This window comes from Triticum dicoccoides, chromosome 4B (genome assembly GCF_002162155.2).
Source record: "Triticum dicoccoides isolate Atlit2015 ecotype Zavitan chromosome 4B, WEW_v2.0, whole genome shotgun sequence".
Classification (NCBI taxonomy): Eukaryota; Viridiplantae; Streptophyta; class Magnoliopsida; order Poales; family Poaceae; genus Triticum; species Triticum dicoccoides.
The window spans coordinates 154,907,702-154,916,990 of NC_041387.1; positions in this window are offsets into that span (position 1 = coordinate 154,907,702).

Consider the following 9,289-nt stretch of genomic DNA (forward strand, 5'->3'; position numbering starts at 1 on the left):
AAGAGGTTGCGGCCGCAGCTGCCGCGGGCGTGTTTGGGTTCACTGTGGAGGAGGCGGAGGCTGCGGAGGCGGCCAACCTTGCCGAGGGCGTGGAGTTCATTGGCGAGGAGGAGCCTGCCGGTTCCGAAGCCGAGCCGAGCGAGGCCGGCGAGGAGGAACCCGAGCCTTTAGAAAACTTGCCGCAGGCGGAGCCCCCGGCCCCGCCAAGAAGGCGCCTTCACAGGGCCGGGGACGCAGCGGTGCGGCAGCCGGGTCAACAGCCGCCGAGCCATGCGACGCGCTCTACCGCGGCAAGCAATGTTGCCGCACGAGTGCCTCACGCAACAGCCGCAACTGGGGCGGGATCTTCCCAGGCCACCACCACCGCCCCCGCCAAGCGGGAAAGGGATCCTACTCCTCCGCCTCGCCGCACCGGAGGAGGGCCGGACTTCGATCTTTCCGCACTCAGCTCCGACGAGGAGGAAGAAGAGTAAGTTTCTTTGGTGCTCTTGTAGTTCTTCAATCTTGCTGTTTATATCTTGTATCTAACTTGCTGCAATCTGGACTCCTTTCTTTTCAGGACGCTGGCCCAGAGAGCGGCGAAGAGGGCCAAGGCCGCGGTGATTGTCATTGAGGACGACCCCACCGTGTCAGCAGGAGGTGAGTCTGAGACCACCTTGACGGACCCGGCAATCATTCCTCACGGCAGCCCCCAGCGCAGCCCCCAGCATAAGTTCATAGTTTAACCTTCTGCTGCCGGGCGCGCTTGAGTGCTTTTTCCTTTGTTGATATCTTGCTTGTTGATTTGTGTAGGAGCAGAGGAGCCACATCAGGAGCGCTCGGAAGCTGGTCCCGAAGTGCCATCTGCTTCGACTACGGCGCCAAGGGAGGGGTTCCCGGTAAGGGAGCACTCTCCGGCAAGGGAGAACCCTCCGGCAAGGGACAGCACCGTCGATCCTGCGGCGACCGAGACCGCAACTGCAGATCTTCGCGCAGGTAATTCACTTGTCCAAAAACTTTCCCTTGGGTTCTTCTTCTTCTAATTTTCTTCTCTTGGATTTTTGATTGATTTTCCTCCCTTCTTCGTTCTTCAGACCCCTCTGCTACTGAGCCAATGGAGACAGAGGGCGCCGGCGAGGAAGGGGCCGGTGCTGATGAGACCGCCGGCGAGGAGGCCGCCAGGGCTGCCGCTGCAGAAGCCGGCGAGGGGTCGGGCGATCGCACTGACGACCCTGAGGCCGCAGGAGCGCCGGGCGCTGCGCCGAGCGCCAATCCCTCTGCCGCTTCTGCAGAGCCAGGCTCCAAGGAGCCCCAGCCCGACGCCTACTTGAAGGCCGGCGACAATATCTTCATGAAGCTACCCTGGGCGTCGAGCTCCAGGGCGCCGGTCGAGGGGGAAACTTTCGACGGGGAGGTGCTCGCCTCTGCTGGATTGTCGTTGGTCGACGCGCCCAGCAGCAGCAGCGGCGAGCCTGAGGAGGAGCAGCTGCTGCGGAAGCTGCTGTCACTCAACCGTGCCCGGCAAGCCAAGCTGGCTTCTCGGGAAGCGCTTGTCACGAAGGCGGGAGTTGACATGGAGAAGCGTGCGGAGGAGCTCCAGGGCCATAATCGAGAAGCTCTCCGGTCCCTGGCGCAGGAGCGGGAGCGACTCGACAAGGAGCGCACGACCTTCCTTCTCGAGAAGGCCGAAGCTGAGGAGGAGCAAAGGCTGGCCGCCGAGAAGCAGTCCGCGCGGGAAGGTGAACTAGTGCGGCGGAAGGCCAACCTCGACAGCTACGAGGAAGAGCTCGCCGAGCGTGAGCAAGCACTTGGCGGGGCGCTCAAGGAGGCAAAGGATGCTGCGGCAACGGCAGAGGCCGCCAAGAAAGAGCTGGAGGAGAAGGTGGCGCAGCTGGAGGCCAACATTGGGAAGAGCGGCGAGGAGCTTGCCGCGCTCAAGCGTGAGCGTGAGAAGGATGCTGCTGCCCATGGTGAGCTGCAAGGTCTTCTCGCTGAGAGGGGCAAGGAGCTCAGTGCCGCCAAGGATTCCAAAGCAGACCTGGAGCTGAAGCTGGCCACGCTGACGCAGACGCTGGAGGCCGTCAAGGAGCGGGAGAAGACCTTGTCGGAGAAGGTCAAGGCTGACACGGCGCTGCTGGAGAGCATTGCAGTTACCCAGAACTCGTTCAGAGACACTGTGGAGCACTGGACCGAGGGTCTGGTGAACATTGCCGCAGTCATCAACAAGGAGCTGGCGCGGCTGGGGATGGAGGACTTTGGGTATCCTTCCGACGAGAGTCTTCAACCCAGCGCCAAGCTCAGCTTGTTCTTCAAGGGCGTGGCGACGGCACTCTAGCGGCTCCGGGAGAGGATCCCGAAGCAGCTGGCCGACGAGTCGCGCAAAATCTGCGCCGGGGTTCTCCAGAAGGTGCTGATGAAGGTGGCCTTCCGCAATCCAGGCCTCAGCTTCACCAACGTCCTCAGGTCCTTGCCGCCTGACGCCGATCTGGATGCACTCAAGGCCCTTGTCGCACCCATTGTGGTCAAGGTGAGCGAGATCAAGAGGGTCGAGGGCGGACGCGTAGACTAGGCCGTCCATTTCTTCTTTTCCCTTGCCGCTGCTAATCATGTTATGAAAACATTCTGTTAGAGCTGCGACAAGTTATCTTGTAATATAACTTTATTTCTGTTATCAATTGCTATGTTATTTCCTCTACTAGGTTCCTTCCTTTGTATTTTTTTACCCTACGCTTCTAGGGAACTTGTCGGCGCAGGCACCCGACAAGAACTTCAGCAGCCTGCTGGCGGCGCTGCTTCCGACAAGAAACCTTGTCGCGACTAGATGCATAACACTTAAGCTGTTGAGCGGACTCGAAACAAAGTAAGGGCGCAACTAGCCACGAGTTGGTTCCTCCGCGCACAGGTTTTCCATACAAAGCAGGGTCGTTCGAGGAAGATAACTCAAAAATTTAAAAACTGATTGCTCAAACTTTGGCAACTTAGCTTTTCTGTCGTTTGCTTCCCAGCAAGGCAAGACTTCGCTTGAACGACGCTTGGTCCATACCACAATCTTCTCCTTCCCCCCCAGCAAACATGTCTGCGAGGGAACCTTCTTTTCCTTTGTTGAAAAAGAAGAAAGAAGAGAAAATAACGATATGGAGCCCTTCGGCTTGTTATTGCTTACCGGATGTAGGTGCTGCACAAATGTAAAAAGTGGTCACCGATAGGTGGCAACGCAGAGAAGGGTACAAATGTAAAAAGTGAGGTGGTTGGTACAGCTACTTGTACAGTGCACCCTACCTAACCCTAACGGCAGGGGACAAGGGCATTAAGTGCCCGTCTGCATCGCCCAAACAGTGCAGAAAAGGACCGTTAGGGGCGCGCCACCGTTCGCCACGATGGCGATCTTGTCAGCTTCGCATGCCCCTGCGCACCGCTGGCTGCACAGCCTCCCGCCACGCGCGCCTGGAGAAACCCCCAGGGCGACACGTTGGTGGATGCGCTGGAGCATGGGCACAGAGTGGCCGCCTGCCGCGGCAAGCGCCTTGCCGCTGCTGTTATCTTGTCGGGTCCGGAGGCTTGTCACTTACCGGGCCTCGAGGTACCTTGGTTAGTCTTCCCGGCAAGCTCCTCTTGCCGGGGCCTTGTTGCCTTGCCGGAGCGCGAGGCGCGTCGCGACAAGTTCCTTGGAGTGTCCTGGCTGGCCTTCCCGGCAAGCTCCTCTTGCCGGGGCCTTGTCTCCTGAGCTTAAATACTTTGTTCTTGAATGGCTCCAAGGGAACCATGGAGGATCTTGGCGTTCGCCCGACAAGCCTTGCCGCGGGGTGCTGCAACTGCCCGTGCACAAGTTCGGGGTACTAGGGTACCCCTATTCTAGTACACCGACAATGTGTGGTTCTGTTGTGCTGTCGTTGGTATAACCTATTTTCCAGGATCGCAAAACCCAGAGCTGATGATTATTTCAAATCCATCAATGTCAAGGCGGCGTACCAGACCAACGAGCCTTTTATTTTGGCAAATCAAGCAACATAGATATTTTTCTTGGAAGACACATTTGCACGTAGCTATGACTAGAGAGTATTGCAAAAGTTTGAGAAGAGGAATTCGTTTAATGAAGTTACACAACAAGATGATGCTTACACTGCTCCTGATGTACAAGATAACATAGATGTTACTAATATCTTTGAGAACCATCATGTCAATGACGTCGGCGAAAAGATTGCCTGTCGTGCTGTGGATATACAAGAGTTGATCAAGAAGAAGCCAATGTTTGAGGACGTTGAGGACGACGAAGAAGATGACACCGTGGGGAATTACGATTCAGATTGATACACATGGCGAAGATGTTGATGCTGCTGTTGCGGATGATGATTACATTTCTTTTTTCATATTTGCATGTCAGAAGACGTTTTTTTATCTACTATGTGAAATTGTGTTTGCTATTACAACTGAAACCTGATGAACATGTTGTTTAGTATTTTGCTGTGAGAACATCACTTGTTATGTATGCTGATTTGGGTTTGGTGAATGTATGATGACTAAAACATGATGACATTGTTGTTTAGTTGTACTCATATTTGGCTAACTTGAATTTGATGACATAGTTTGCTGTTGGACTGCAATTTGCTCGATGTCTTCGAATGAGAACAAAGCTGACCCGACATGGCCTTTGCTATTTATTTATTTATGAGCAAAAGGGGATACCCCCTGATTTCCGTTAATAGAAATCATTAGATAGTCACAACACTACGCCCAACCTACTACACAGGTTTCATTCATTACTAGTTTCAGCAAAGTGCTCATGTCATAGCTACTGAATACATCACCAGTGCTACATACACTGCAAATAAAGAGACAATCATCCTGCAGAGCACATCGATTTTTCCCATTATGTTCACAAGCTCTTTTATCTCCTCATTGATGTCAAGGCCGTTCAGCAGCTGTTGCTTGGCCATGATCAGAGAACTGCATCTTTAACCTTCTACTCTGCATCGTCCTCTTCTGTCATTCCTTCAGTTACTTGTCCAACACCCCAACCTGCTGGTATTGGGATTCCTCAGCTAACCAAATAATCAGCGTAGTTGCATTCCCCCACATCAGCAACTTCCCAGAAATACAAATCACACAAATCTTCCCTTTTCTTCATGAATCAAATTGGAAGATCATCAACCAAACTATTAAAAAAATCAGCAACTGAAAGCAGCAGAACAACACTTAAACATATTATTACCCCATGATTCGGGCATTTGTATAAGACTCGCCAGGGTTGAGGATTGTGGTTGAGACATGACGGATGACTCTGCGCGATTTGCAGCAGTGGCACCACACCAACGGCAGTGGGTTGCGATGAGCAATCGGCTGCGGTGCGTGTGCCAGTGGGAGTGTGATGAGACCCACAGGTGATGGTACGGGTGGTGACTTGGCGCATATCTGGTTGTTGCCTGCTAAGAGTAGGTGGACGAGCAACCAGCGGACATGGTTGCTGCGGCCAGAGCTTCTAATGCTAGGCAGAGTAAGTAGAGAAGAGGAGAAGTGAATGTTGGATATGTCAGTTTCATTACTTGCAGAGTAGCATAGCACCATATATAGTCATAGTCTAGGTTTGGATTCAAACCAGCTACAGGAGCACGTCTCTCTTTTTTCTAAAACTTGGCTATGTCTCTTTACTGGTACACTAGCTTGTTCTGTACGCCTTCCCAAGTCTTTGATTTTCTTTCCCTTTTTGGTGAGGAAGGAGGACAAAATTGAGAGTTCCTGGGACTCGAACCCAGGACCTCTAGGTTGAAAACCAAGGGTGCTAGTCACTTATGTGGTGAACGTTCCCTAGGAGGAGGACGCCAGACGAACACATTTTCCTTGTAGTTTTAGTTGCAACACAAGATCGAACGGTCGCAGTTTCGGGAATGTTATCAGGCTAACGAGCCCAGTTTTTGTTTTCTTCCTATATATAAAGTATGCTACTTGGTGTCGGCTTACTCAACAAATGATTGTGCCAACCTTGACCATTGGATTGACATGCAACGTCTGTCCTATTTCTTCAGTCTCTTCTTCCTCGAGCCGCCAAAGCCAAACCAGCACCGGCGGGACCTCCTGCTCCCGCCTCCCACGGCTGGCTGTGCTGCCGTGCATGCATCATGGCCACATCACACCGTAAAACTCTGCGCATCTTCCCCGGCTCCTGTTCGTTCCCGTCCGAGGCCTAACCATCGTCCTCCGCCTTGGTTGGCTCGCTGTAGCCCCGCCCTCTGGTGTTGTCAACATGGTCAACAATCAAGAGTAATAAGGAGATAACCGTACATGGTGAGGATGACAGTAGGGACCTAGCAGCGCACGCAGTAATTTTGTTTTTTCGGGACGGAGAAGGGTATCAACTAGGTTGTGCGGGACTTGTGGTCCGTCTAGCCTAGGCTTTTATTTCATATGTTTAGCACATGACCATCCCAGTTTGTTTTTTTCCTTTCTGAAAATGGCTAGCCAGCTATTTCGATTTTTGCAGAATAACCAACGTAGGCCTACTTGCTTTTAGACGCCCTGCTCGGCCGGAAATCTTTCAAGACGCGGAGGGATACATTTTGCCCAGAAAATGGGCTATAAGTAATAAGAAATGGGCTATAAGTAATAATAAATGGTCTGTAGAATGAAAAAATACAGCAAACAAGCAATTACTTCCAAAATACTGTTTTCTTTCGGATTTTGATATTTTAAATTTCATTGTTTTTGTGCGGGTAAAATTTCATTGAATTTAAATTAAGGTATATTTAGATTTAAAATTAATTTGAATCTGGCTAGAAATTTCGAGATGTATGCTATTTGGGACATATTTGGAGGCTGACTTGTGGGTCTACTAGGTTGACGTGTACTTTGGCTTTGTCAAGTTAGTCCACAAACAATTCTAGCTGCAGCGACCGTTGGATGTTAATCCAACGGCCGTGCTGCTTCTTCAATATCTGATCTTCTTGCTCCAGCCGCCCAAACCAGTGCCGGTGGGACTGCCTACTCCCGCCTCCCATGGCCGGTTGTGCTGCCGCACAGGCCGCACCGCCCCACCCTACTTCATTGCTGGCCAGGCCATTCCTCTACTCACCCACACCTCCTGTTATTTTCCGGCGACGGCAGCCGGACCAGTAAACCCTCGTACTCCCCACCACGTGGGCAACCATTGCCGAGTCTTCCCTGGCTCCATGTCGTTCCCTTCCTAGGCCTCGCGCATCGTCCAGCGCCATGGTGCTCTCGGCGCGGCCTGGTCAATGTGGTCAACGAACGACATCCATCTGACATGGACTGTACATGGAGAGGCTGACAGCTGGGTCCACGGCCACACACAAGGAAATGCCTCCTTATTATGCGCAAAATAATGATTCCTCAACCTAACAGCTGGGACCCATCGGAAGGGCCTCTGTATTTCGCAAAAAAAAAAAATTCCCCCCGCTGACAGGTCAGACCCACCAGCTATATCTTCGCACGCAAGGAAGTGCCTCCTTATTACGCACAAAAAAATGAATACCCCCCTGCTAGCTGGGACCCACCATAGTGGAAGGATTACTTGTGGGCCAACTAAGTTGACGGGGACGGAGGGCTTTGTCAACTTAGTCAATATGAACGATTCTAGCTCCAGTGACCATACGATGTCCATCCAACGGCCGTAGTGCTTCTTCAACCTCTGGTCTTCTTGCTCCAGCCGCCCAAACCAGCACCGGTCGTGCCACATGCTCCTGCCTCCCGTGGCCGGGAGTGATGCCGCGGAGGCTCACTGCCCCCTACTACTCCCACCGCTGGCCAGGCCATACCTCTACTCACCCACACCCCCTGTTATTCTGCGGCGACGGCAGCCTCACACCGCAGCCGAACCAGTGAACCATCGTACTCGTCTCCGTGCAGGCTTCCACTGCAGCGTCTTCCCCGGCTCCGTATCATCCCCTTCCTTGGCCTCGCTATTATCCACCGCCCTGGTGCTCTCGGCGCAGCGTGGTCAACGTGGTCAAGGAACGACTTCCAATAGAAGAGTATTGTACATGGAGAGACTGACAGTTGGGTCCATGGCGGCCGCAAGGAAGTGCCTCCTTATTACGCGCAAAATAATTATTCCTCCACCTGACAGCAGGGGCCCACCGAACGGGTCATCGTATTTCGCAAAAAAAACATTTCCCCCCTGACTGCTGGGACCCACCAGCTACATCTTCGTACGCAAGGATGTGCGTCCGAAAAAAAGATTCGCCCCCTGACTGCTGGGTCCCACCAGCTACATATTCGCACGGAAGGAAGTGCCTGACAGTCGGGACCCACCTGGTCGAAGCGTACATAGCATTATCATTCTGGTCGTGAACATGTATGTACATACTGGTCAATGTAGAGGCGCACACATGTCTTAGTAGAGACGCGCACGTATCGTAGTAGTGGCGTGCACGTAGCATGTACACGTACATACAACGGCCAGGGTGCAAGAAAGTAAATACGGCCACGTACGTACATCGTCGTCGTTGTGTTCATGTTGAGGCAACGAAATGCGTCGTGTTCATCGGGAGGCAACGGAATGCGTCGTGTTCATCGGGAGGCAATAGAACGCGTGGGAGACAACCAGCTCGGACGGAACAGGTGATGGAAACGAGTCCTGGCGTATCATAGAATGGAGAAAACTACCTTGTGTTCGACCGGCCACGCTCGAAACCGGATCCTATTCATCGGGAGGGCTCTGACGTACCGCAAAACGGAGGAAACGGACTTCTGTTGGACCTCCTATGGTCGAAACGGGGTCCTGTTGATCGAAAGGGGTGCGGCATACTGCAAAACGGAAGAAACGGACTTGTGTTGGAGCGCTACGGTCGAAACAGGGGTCCTGTTCATCGGGAGGGGTGTGGCGTACCGCAAAACGGGACTCCACGAGATACTGTTCATATCCACAGTCGACCTCCTCCAGCCTCCACGGACTACTGTTCATCCACCATCGACCTCCTCCAGCCTCCACCTGCGATTGTTCATCCACGGGCTCCTGTTCCTCTAGCCTCCACCGCGTGCTACTCCACCGGCAACTATTCAACCACCCCTCTCCACGGGCTCCTGTTCAACCACCCCTCCATGGGCTACTGTTCATCCACCCCTCCACCCTCTACTATTCATCCAGCCCTCCACGGGGTCGTCCTGTTCATCCAGCCCTCGACGGGGTCTTGCTCATCCAGCCCCAACCGATTCGATCGATCGGGGTCCTGTTCATCCAGAGGCAACACCATGGGGTCATGTTCATCCCATGTTCATCCGCCCCCACCGCTCACTGCTCACCCACCCCCCCCCGCAACACTCACTGTTCATGTAGAGGTAGCATCCATCAGCTTCAGTT